Below are 12,043 nucleotides of genomic sequence, written 5' to 3' on the forward strand. Positions count from 1 at the left end.
CTCTTAAGGCTTTTCATAAACTACTAGAGGCCTGGTGCACAAAATTCGTGTACGGGGTGGTGGGGTCATCCCTCAGCCCAGCCTGCACCCTCTCCAATCTGGGACCCCTTGAGGGATGTCCGATTGGGCCTAAACGGGCGGTCGGACATCCCTCTCACAATCCAGGACTGCTGGCTCCAAACTGCCCTCCCCTGCAAGCCTGGGTCCCCCTCAACTGCCCTCCCCTACAGGCCTGGGTCCCCCTCCCAACTGCTCCTCCCTTGCTGGCCTGGTCTCCCCCAACTGCCCTCCTCTGCTGGCCTGGTCACCCCCAACTGCCCTCCTCTGCTGGCCTGGTCACCCCTAACTTCCCACAACTGCCCTCCCCTGCAGGCCATCTTGTGGAGGCCATCTTGTGTCCACATGGGGGCAGCCATCTTTGACCACATGGGGGCAGCCATCTTTGTGTCTTGGTGTGATGGTCAATTTGCATATTACTCTTTTATTAGATAGGATATTTCAGTCTTACTAATCACATCCCCATTCCAGTTATCCCATTAGTTCACACCATCCCTTCTTTTCTGCTTTTGTTTCCTTAAATGGTTTCTTGACTTAAAGACTACAGTTTCTGCTCAGAAGTGATAGCCAAAATGCCTCTTTGTCTCATCATGATGACTTACCTCATTGGGACTCACTTGCCAAATTTCAGCTCTCTTCATCTGGGGCAAGAAAACCTGGGGTTCTATGTTAAATAAAACCACATGTCTGTCCAACAAAAGTTAATGAACATTTACTGGGTGCAGGACCCTGTTCTGGGTTCTAGAAATAGGAAATAAAACAAAATGCAGACCTTTTTTCAAGAAATTTACAGTCTATGCCTGGCTGATGTGGCTCAGTGGTTGAGTGTCGACCTATGAACCAGGAGGTCATGGTTGGATTCCTGGTCAGGGCACATGCCCGGGTTGCAAGCTCGATCTCTGGGGTAGGGTGTGCAGGAGGCGGCCGATCAATTTTTCCCTTTCATCATTGATTTTTCTACCTCTCTCTCTCCCTGAAATCAATAAAAAAAATATTTTTTAAAAACAGAAATTTACAGTCTAGGACTATGCTATCCAATAAAAATATACAGGGTGGGGCAAAAGTAGGTTTACAGTTGTTCATATGGAAAATAATAATACAAGAATAAACTCTGTTTCATGAACTCACAACTATAAATCTTTTGCCCCATCTTGTATGTGAGCCACATGCAAAGTGACATTTTCTTATAGCCACATTAAAAAAGTAAAAAGAAACAAGGAAATTTAATTTTAAAAATATTTTATATAGACTAATATATACAGAATGTTATTATTTCAACACAGAGGTTACTAATGAGATATTTTTATATTCTTTTTTTCATACTAAGACTTCCAAATGTGATGTGCATTTTACACTCACAGCACATCTCAATTTGAACTGGACACTTCAAATGCTCAGCAGCATTTGCCAGTGATGAAAGAATGAGATGATTGACAAATACTCAGTAGCTTTCCTCCTTTTTATAACAACGGAAAAAAGATAGATCACTATATTTCACATCTAGATTTGCTTGTGGGAGAAAAAATAAATTGTTATGAACTGAATGTCCACCCACCCAATTCATATGTCAAAATCTTAACACCCACCATGTGATGGTATTAGGAGGTGGGTATTAGGAGGTAATCAGGATAAGATGAGGCCCCAAGGGTAGAGCCCTCATGAGTGGGATTAATGCCCCTGTAAGAGTCATGAGAGAGTTTGCTTCCTCTCTTTCTCCCTTGTGGGAGGATACACTGAGAGGTGGACCCAGCAGAAGGCAGGCCCTTATGAGAATGTGACCATGGTGGCATCCTGGTCTTGGGCTTCCAGCCTTTAGACTATAAGGAATAAGTTTCTGTTGTTGGTAAGCCACTGAGTTGATGATACTTTGTTAGAGCAGCCTGGACTGTGTGAAGCATACGTGTTTTTGAATTCTCTGACATGAGCAGAATTAGCAGCGCTCTAATTAGCAGCCAAGCAAAGATGCTGGGAAATATGCCCCATGAGTTATTCAGATTGGCACCCAAACACCCAAACAAAGGAGTGACTCAGACAGGAGCAACTGAAACCTCAACATAACACAGGCATATGCACTCACACATGTGCAGTGCATCAGCCTTGGAATCTTGCAAATCAGGGATCAAATTTGGGCAAATTGCTTGGCATTTGAGTTTTCCTTTACTAAAATGGGGATGATCATAATGTTATTTCCTAGAATTGTTATGAAGACCAAATGTAACAGTGTATATGTAACCAGATTGAAAGCATGACCCACAATTTCCAGGCTGGAAGCCAGAGGGTGAATGCTTTCAAAACAAATTTTTTTCATTCATTCAACAAACAGTGATCCAATACCTAGCATATTTCCTACACAATATTGTTAGTGTCTTAGTAGGAAAAATAAGAAATACATAGCCTCTGCCATCTAGGATCTTATAGTTTAATGTTGTGATAACAATAAGTTTTATCTCCCGTGCAAACGGCAATTTGTAGAGCCTGCTTGGAACTGAGAGCTTATTTGGGTGAAATATAGAGTAGCATCATTGATGAAAACTGTCAGCAGGTCAGAGGAGCTGTCTAGGAGAAGTATCTATATTTAAGCACACCAGTGGGGAAGTACAAGGCAGGTCAATGGAATGGTCCATTTAGCTATCGCATGTATCAAGAGAAGAGACAAAGTTTAGGAAGACTGGCTTATAGAAATCCAAAAATGTCCCTTCAAGGCTTCTGGATTTTGTACTGAGCAAAGGGTCTACTGGAGAATGACCATGAGAAATCTTCCCAAAATGAACTTCACCATTTTACTTGGTCCATTTTGGGCAGATGGAACATATAGATGGACCATATTGGAATAATAGTTTTGGGGCTAGTCCCCCAAGGTCCAACCATCGTCTATTTGGTCATGAGTTAAGGTGACCACTACACTGGCATGAGCGGGAGGAAAGGCTCGCCTCTCCCTTTCAGGAATGGGAAACCAAGAGGGGTTGGTGTGGCAGGCTTTCCTGAGGAGCTGGGAAGCTTGTCCATGGAGGCCCCCAGAAAATAAATCACCATCTATCAGAGCTGGGAGTCAAACCTGACAGTGTTACCACACCAGGCCTCACTGCCTGATGTGCTTAGAAGTCAATGCTATGGCACCAGCTTTTGGTGAGGGTATGTGTAACACTTCTGGCAAACGGCAAACCTTCAGTAAATGTTAGTGAACCAAAACAATACCTTGAAAATTAGACATCAGCCCCACTTACAGTTAAGGGCACTGAATTTCAGAGAAGTTAGGTGGCCTGCCCGTAAACACGGGGCTAGTTTGCCTTTCTACCCAGCTAGAAAGTAGAAGAATGCTGTCTAGAACCCAGGACTCCCTAAGGCAGAAAGGTTTCTTTCCAGCAGCTGGGAAATATGGGGGTCCCTGGTTCCAAATTAACATCCTCCTGGCAAGGTGGTCACTCCCACTACCTCCCCACACTTCCTACCTCCTCCTCCTCCACCCACAGAAGAAAAAAAGAAATTCCTCTCCACCAGCTCTGTGTAAATCAAGGTGCTCTCAGGAAGGCTCTAAATAGCCCAGCTTGGGTCACATGTCCATCCTAAATCAATTACTGAAGCAGAGAGACGGCTATTCTGATTGGGTAGCCTGGGTCATAAGACCACCCCTGTACCTGGTCATGGTAGGTGCTAGCACCCTGACTGACAACCCTAGAGAACCACATCAAGTGACAGAGGGATAGATCCCCAAATGGGATAATGGACATTTAAAACTGTGTTCACTATAGTATACCGAGCACTCATAGTGAGAAGGCTAAAAAGGGCTAATTCCAATGTAACCCTGATATTTGGGGCTAGTGATCTGAATCCAAGCCAGCAAGCTCAGTGTACATTCCTGATAACCTATAATTAAGTCCCTATCTCCTTCCCAGATACTGGTCTTGCAGAACCTATTACTGTGAACAGAGCACTGCCCCGGAGGGAGGGTTATTAACGCTGGTGCCAGGCCAGACCATCAGATATGGCCTGGAGACCCCCAACATTTGGGGCCCTCTTGCAAGGCCCACGAAAAGGACCAGAAGCATAATCCATATTTGCGGGACAAAGACCACAGGGGGATATAAAGGAAAGCCCCCATGCATGTTTCTTCACTCAGATTTGGAAGGCTGTTCCCTGAGTCCGCCTGTGTATTAAACAGTGTCCCTCCTCTTCTTTGAAGCGTCCTTGGTTTTCTTTGGTCTTCTGCAACAATAGTGCACCAGATACTGTTTTAAGCCCATGGCAGTCACCAGGGATGCCCCACCACACATTGTCTTGGTATACCAGAGTTCCCCTGCCCCTGTGGACAGTTCCTGGCATGCTGTCAGTTTCCCACCTCAAGCACCTGCACTTGTCTTTCCTCTTCTCTGCCTTCAGGCTTACTCCAGGACCATAGGGCACAAATGCACAAAGGTAACCCAGAATTACCATGGTGGGGTACGGGGGATAACACCTCCTAGGACAGCCTCAACCATGGCGGTTGGGAACCAATGGATAAATGCCCAGATTCCCTTTTCTCTGGTGTCATGATTTGAACCACATCCCATGTAGTATCTCAAGGGTCCCCTGGTGGTGTCAAATTTGCTCAGAGTGGTAATTTACTCATTAGCATGTTCTTATTGGCTTTTCTTCCTTCCTTATCTCATTCTCCCCACTCCCCCTCTCCTGCTTCTTGACACCACCTTCCAAATAAACTACCTGAACTCAAGTCCTTATCTTGCGGGGGCTACTTTGGGAAAACCCAAATGAAAAATAGCATTTTTGTGTGCATTAACTTCCCAAATACTCATAACAACCTATAAAGTATCCCCCATTTTACTGATGACAAAATGAAGCTCAGAAAAGTGAAAGAAAATGCTGAAAACTACACATAGCAACTGAGTTTCCAGAATTTGGGCCCAGAAATCAAGCTAAGTTCTCTCGAATGCCCAAGTCACTGAAAACACACACTACCAATTAACAACTTGGAAAAGTTATTCAAAAGTTAAGCTAGTGTCAATTAAAATGACTTCTGGGGCCAGCCGTTCTCAGTTTTCCAAAGCCCACCCAGGGAGTGAGAAGGGATTATTACTGTTTTCCTGACTCCAAGGCCAGCAGGAGGGGCCCAGCAGCCCTGAGGAGTTAAAGGGCTGTGCTGTGAAACAGGGAATCAGATCAACACACACAATCCCAATGCATTTGATCTTTTTATCCTTTGCAAAAATATGCATAAATACCTATTTACAGGGTCCAGGCTAATGCTCAGGTTGACTGCTGATATTAAGGGCTGCTCCAACTACTGTCTTTGTTTAGGGGCAGAAGTCTGGATATCATAATGATCCTTTGAGATTAATCAACCAGAAGGAAGTCAGTGCACTATCAAATTGGCACTTACAGTATTTAATTATTAACTAGATGAATTAAGAGTATATCAAAACTTCCCTTCTCATTCAGGGTCAATTGATCTGTCTATCTATCTATCTACCTACCTATCTCTGCTAAAGTAAATATTATCAAGGAGATTAAATTCAATTCTACAAATATTTCTTAAACGTTGGCTATGTGCATGGCCTGTTTTACCTGTTGTAAAGGATTTAGAGATAAATATAGCCTGGTCACTGCTGGTGAGGAGCCTGCTGTCTAGAACAATGATTTTCAACCTTTTCATCTCATAGAACACATACATTAATTACTAAAATTCTTCAGCACTCCAAAAAACATATATTTTTTGCCGATCTGACAAAAAAAACCCACAGGTATAATTTTGATTCATTCACACCAGGCGGCTATTTTGTGTTGGCTGTTTTCATTTTTTTATTTGACAAGCTAAGGGAAAAGAGGTCATTCAGGTATGGCATGTTTTAAAGATTATTGCCATACACCAATGTGCCTCATGCAGCACATGGATTGAAAATTGCTGATCTAGAAGACAGAGTGAGACAGGAACATGAATTACCAGAAGCAAAGCCAGCAGTCTAAAAGGGAGAGGAACATGGGTCTCTAGAGTACAAAATTGGGAGAGATGTTATTTGGACAGAGGGTAAGACAGTCTCTGTGGGATGGAAGTGGGGTGGACACCTGAGGGTTTGCCTGCCAAGAATTGACTTTACCCTCCTTACACCTCAGAGGTCAAAAGCAAGACTCAGAAGACAGAGGGGCCTGAGTTTGATTCCTGACTTTTGTAATTAACAGTTGCATGACCTTGATCAATCTACTTAATCTTTTGGGGCTTTTGTTGCCTCCTGTGTATAGAGGGACAATAACACTAAAACTTTATCAGGTTGTGGTATATATTTAATGAATCAATAGATGTCAGATGTTTGCGTAAATGTCTGACACAGAGTAAGAACTTGTAATTATGAGGCGTTTTGTCACCTGCACCTCATTTTCCTTTGGGGAATGACCCCACCCACTGTATGTTGGGTTGGGGATCCTATGAATAAAAGTGCTCTGTCCTCCTCCAGTCAAATGGGACTCATAACTCAGGGAAGGAAAAATGGATGTTCTCCTAGTAATGTGAAGCTAAAGAAGGGGGATGCAAACACGGGAAAATGAATGGAGCCCATTTATCCTGATGGCGTTGCCCTCAGCCAAGTGCTCACAGGAAAGTCAGCTTCCCTGCCTCCCACCTCCCCTGTATTCCAGCTGTTCAACAGACCACAGTTAGCCAAACCTGGCTTCTGTTGCACACAACAAGAATACTACCTGATATAAAGAGGGACTCTGAACTGGGCCTTGAATTGCTTGGTAGTGTTGTTACTAGAATAGTTCATCTCCCTGGTTGCATCCATGTATAGACAGCACCTTTATTTCCCAAAGGAAGGTCAGGACATGTATCCTGGAAAGGATTATTACTGTGCATCAGGGTTAAGAGGCAGTGTAAGAAACAGAGTGTGCATGACAAAATATAGGCACTGCAGGAACATTCCAAGTTTTTAATTGGGACACAATGGTCAAATATTTGTAATATAAAAAAATATAGAGCCAACATACCCACAATATAAGAGCAGTATTTTGCAAGTTTTAGAGGACCTCATGTTTATTATCTTGTTAATAAAAAAAGAGATTAGCAAGATGTAGAAAGACTTAGAAAGACCTACCAACATCAAATTAAAACTGCCTCCTGGACACCATAATCAGGATTTAAAGAGAACTGGACAGGGAAGAGCCTTCTCACTGTGTGATCCGTGCTCTCTAATGTATGTGCCCCGGTGATATGACTACCAGACTTCAGGGAAACCTGCTCTCAAGCAAGCAAGGCTTGTAGAAGCTGTGGTCTGTTGAACAGCTGGAATACAGGGGAGGTGGGAGGCAGGGGAGCTGACTTTCCTGTGAGCACTTGGCTGAGAAGACACACCAATGCACATAACTTAACACCCAGGTTTCCTCTGCCAGAAACCCACTTTGTCTCAACAGTTTTGAAACAGATCTTGGTTCTGGGTGGTGACAATAGTTTCTACAGCCAGCCGCTTCTATTTAAATGCTGGCTGAAGCCAACTTCAACAATGAATCATCCACAGAAGTTCAGTTTCCTCCACCCCAGGAAACTCGGGTGGAAAGACAAATCACCCGTCAGCCACTTCTACAGCCCATTTCTGGCTGCCAAGCACCTGCAGTCCCAAAATGGAGACAGAACCACCCCCCCGCCTCAACCCCCACTAAATGGTCCCAGTACTTTGAAAGGGCTAAATTTAGTGGTCCCAGGGAGTGCTGGAAAGGAAACCCCAGCCATTTCCATCGAAGGTTTAACTGTGTCTGTGGGGAGCTTAGGGATTCCCAAGAATATTTACTTAGCATTTATCACAAGGCAGGACCCTGTTAAGCACTTTGCATGGGTTATTTCATTTAATCTTCTCACTGTATGCTCTAACTTTACAGATGAAGAAACTGAGGCTAGGAGAAGTTAAGTAACTCACCCTGGTTTCGAGGCCAGCTATGTGGTGCCAGGATTGAGACCCATTCCATCTGCTTGCAGAGTCCCTGTGCTCCAACACCATCAGCCACTAGGCTGTGCTGCCCCAGGGAAAACAAAAGAGGCAACTGGCTGGTGGGTTGCCAGAACAAATACAGGATGCCCAGTTAAATATGAATTTCTGACAAGCAATAAATTTTCAATAAAATATGTCGCAAAATATTTCATGAGACATTCTTATACTAAAACATCATTTCTTATTTATCTGATATCCAATGTAACTGGGCATCCATCCTGCATTTTGACTTGCTAATCTGGAAACCCATTTCTTGGTAGGACCCACACCTACAGCCCCTGGCTCAGAAGAAGGTGGCTTAATTATTAGGGCCTGGGCTCAGCTACACCAGTGGAGTCTGGATCTTCTGGAATCTTCCATAAAAGTTGATATGCCCAGAGCTCTTCTAATCATTTCAGAATTTGGGGAGGGGAGGAGTTGTTGTTATGAGGGTATGGTGGTATATGAGTTCTAAAAAGATGCCAAAGAATCCCACAGGTAATTATTATCAAGAACTAAAATGTTTCTGTGGGCTGAACCTGCAGTACTGGATCTGATGAGACAGAGAAGGCTGGGCCTCAAGTCTCAAAGCCCAGACAAACCCTGGACCTGGATTTGTCATCTGTGTGACTTATGACAAGGCTTTCCTCTCTGAGCCTCAACTCCCTCCTATGCAGAATGAGAGCACTGGGCTAGGTGGGGGGTTCTCAAAGTGTGGTCCCTAGGTTGCCTGTATCAGAATAACCCAGAGAACTTTGCAAACAGGTACATTCTTGGTCCCCATCACAGACCAACTGAACCAGAAATTTTAGGGGAAGGGTCAGGAAAAATGCATTTTTATAAGATCGCCAATGGATTCTGATGCATCCTGAATTATAAGATCAACTGGACTAATTGATGAACCTTTAAAACTCTATGCTGATTATAAAGAAGCCAAACACAAGAGGCCACATATTTTACAACTTCATTCATATGAAATGTCCAGAATAAATAAATCTATAGAAACAAAAAGTAGATCAGGGTATGGGTAGGAGGGGGGAGGGAATGAGGAATGACTGCTTAATGGGTGTGGGGTTTCCTTTTTGGGGGTGATGAAAATGTTCTGGAATTTGATAGTGATGGTTGCACAGCCTTATAGATACACTAAAAACTAATGAATTTTATACTTTAAAATGGTGAATTTTATGACCCTGGCCAGGTAGCTCAGTTAATTAGAGCACTGTCCCCATACACCAAGGTTACAGGTTCAATCCCTGGTCAGAGCACATACAAGAATCTACCAATAACTGCATAAATAAGTGGAACAAAAATATCTCTCTCTCAAATCCATAAATACAATTTTAAATGGTGAATTTTATGACATGTGAATTATATCTCAACTTAAAAATATACTAAGAAAAAAATGATAATAAAAAAACCTACAATGGGACTACATGACCCTAGTCCAGGGTTCCCCAGAGTGTGCCCCCACAATTCGCTGATAAAGACCTCTATGAGAACTCAGTGTTAGAACCCCTTCCAGAAAGTCTTGAGTAGCTACTAGTGGGGAGGGCTCTGTCACTAAAAGACAATCTTTAGCCCAACTATTTCCACATTTACCTTTATCCTAAGAAACACATTACTAAATAGTCATGAAGTGGCTATATGTAGATGGATCTATACAGTATATGTGAGACTTCATATCCTCAGCCCACTGCCAATCTATATGGTTGGTATACAAATTTGAGGGCCAATGGCATTATTGTGCATGTAAAATAAACCAAAACACAATCTGTGTGTATATGTGTGCATCTATGCGAGAGTATGTGTGTGTGTGAAACTGGAGGTGGCTGGGCATCACTACGCCTCTGAGAGGGCCCATCAGAGTCCCAAAAGGCTCCCGAGGAAGCCTAAGGAACTGGTTCTCACACTTCGGTGTCAGTGAAAACAGAGAGCTTGTTAAAAGCCAATGCAACTGCAGACTATGGCACTCGCAGGGGCTCCTGTTTAGACAGTCTGGTAGCCCCTAGGAATCTGCATTTTTACACACACCAGCCCTGGGTGATTCCACTGCCTTATGAAAGACCCTTCTGCAATGCAAATGAACTCTGAGGCTGATCATCTAGCATCATTGCACAATCAGGAGGCCTCTTCCACGAGTAGTGCAGAACTTGTCAGGTATGTGTGTATGGGCGGGGAGGGGGGGGAGGAAGGGGAGGGGCGGGCAAAGGGTAGGAAAAGAGGAAGAAGGGCTTGCCACTTCTGTTTTACACTATTTGTATATTTAAAGAATTTCAGAAATGCTAAATTTACAAAAATATACAGATCTAAAATTGCATGAATTTTTCCCATTGTCATAGAAATTCCATGTAAAGGTCTTTGTGAAGGAGGCCTCCTTGTCCCCTCACTCCTCCCCATGCCAAGCCTTAGCCCCTAGAAGGACATTCAAGGCGCCCCCACCTCCACCCAGGGCATCTGGGCATCTGAGCTTGCTCCTCCTGCCACCTAGTGGTCAATCAAAAAAACATGCTCCTTGATGAAAAATATTTGTTGGTTGATTTTGGAATAGTGTAAGTAATAAAATAAGGCTTTTATTTTATTTTATTTTGGTAAAAAAACAAAACAAAACAAAATATGCTGCTAATTTATCTTCCTACCCTCCACCCCACTCTCATTCACTGATCCAGCAAACCTTTGTCAAGCTCCCATGGTGTTACCAGGCACTTTGCTGGGCTCTGGAGGAAAATAAGTCTGTTTATAAAGCTGGAAGGAACCCTACCAATTATTTATATAAGTCAAGTCATTTCCCATGGTGAAACTGAGGCCTGGGGCCATGAGGGACTTACACAAAGTCCCACATCAACTCCTCTGACAATTCACCTCAAACATTCTTTCCTTCACAAAATAGGGGTGTAAGTCTGAATTACCTGTGGGCTTTTAAAAAAAAATTATTCACCCAGGGACCCATTTCTAGAATTTCATATTTGGAAAGCCTAAAATGGGATCCCTCATGGTAAATAAAATTTTTAAACTTCACAGATATTTATTTCATACTAGTGCCCCAGTGCACAGATTCGTGCACATTGAAAGGAAATTAATTAGAAGTTGGCCGGCAGGGCGGGACTGTGCAAGACAGGCCAGACACACCCTGGAGCCAACCTCCCGCGGTCTCTCCCTGGCTGTCCCCACCTAGGGCATTGCGGCTAGAAGGGTGTCTGTGTCTGCAGAGTGAGCAGAGTCTCTCCAGCAGGTGGGGTCCCTCAGCCTGGCCTGCGGGGATCAGGCTGAAACCAGCTCTCCAACACCCCCCCCCCCCCCAGGAGTCCCGGACTACGAGAGGGCGGTTCTCTGGTGATGTACCTCGGAATCGGGCTCCCTCCTCTCTGGTTCTGGGTGCGTCACCTGAGAACTGCTGCTGCCAAGTCACTGCAACTCGGAAGCTCCTGCATTGAACATCTGCCCCCCTGGTGGTCAGTGTGCATCATAGTGACTGGTTGGATGGTTGGACAGCTGTTTAGCCTTTTATATATATAGATGTGTATGCAGACACACACACATACATCCAGTTGAAAACATGATTTTGTATCACAAGGCTCTTACCCAGTTTTCTATGTGATAATGATCTCCACTTATATGGCATTTTACAGTTTACAACTTTCCTTCACATCCATTACTGGGTTTGACCTACATACAGCAGTGTGCAAACATAACTTACATCCTGCAAATAAGGAACTTGTACTTCTCAAAGGCTGATTCTTCAGGGTCACATAACTAACAGCGATAAGGCCAGGTCTCAAATTCAGGTTCTGACAGATTCCAAATCACACAGTTTTCTGCTATATTGGGCTGCCCCTGGATGGTTAGTTGGACAATACTATGCATTAGGCCAAGACTGGAGGACTGATCCTTATGTAATATATTTTACAGTGGGAACCTACAATGTGCAAAGCATTGGAAGGAAGAGTTTTAGAGATGAACAAGATTTGACCCATGCCTTCAAGGTCCTTACAATGTCCTTCTTCCTCCCTCTCTGAAATCAATAAAAAACACAGTTTATAAAA

Source organism: Cnephaeus nilssonii, assembly GCF_951640355.1.
Source record: "Cnephaeus nilssonii genome assembly, chromosome: 20".
In the NCBI taxonomy this organism is placed as follows: domain Eukaryota; kingdom Metazoa; phylum Chordata; class Mammalia; order Chiroptera; family Vespertilionidae; genus Cnephaeus; species Cnephaeus nilssonii.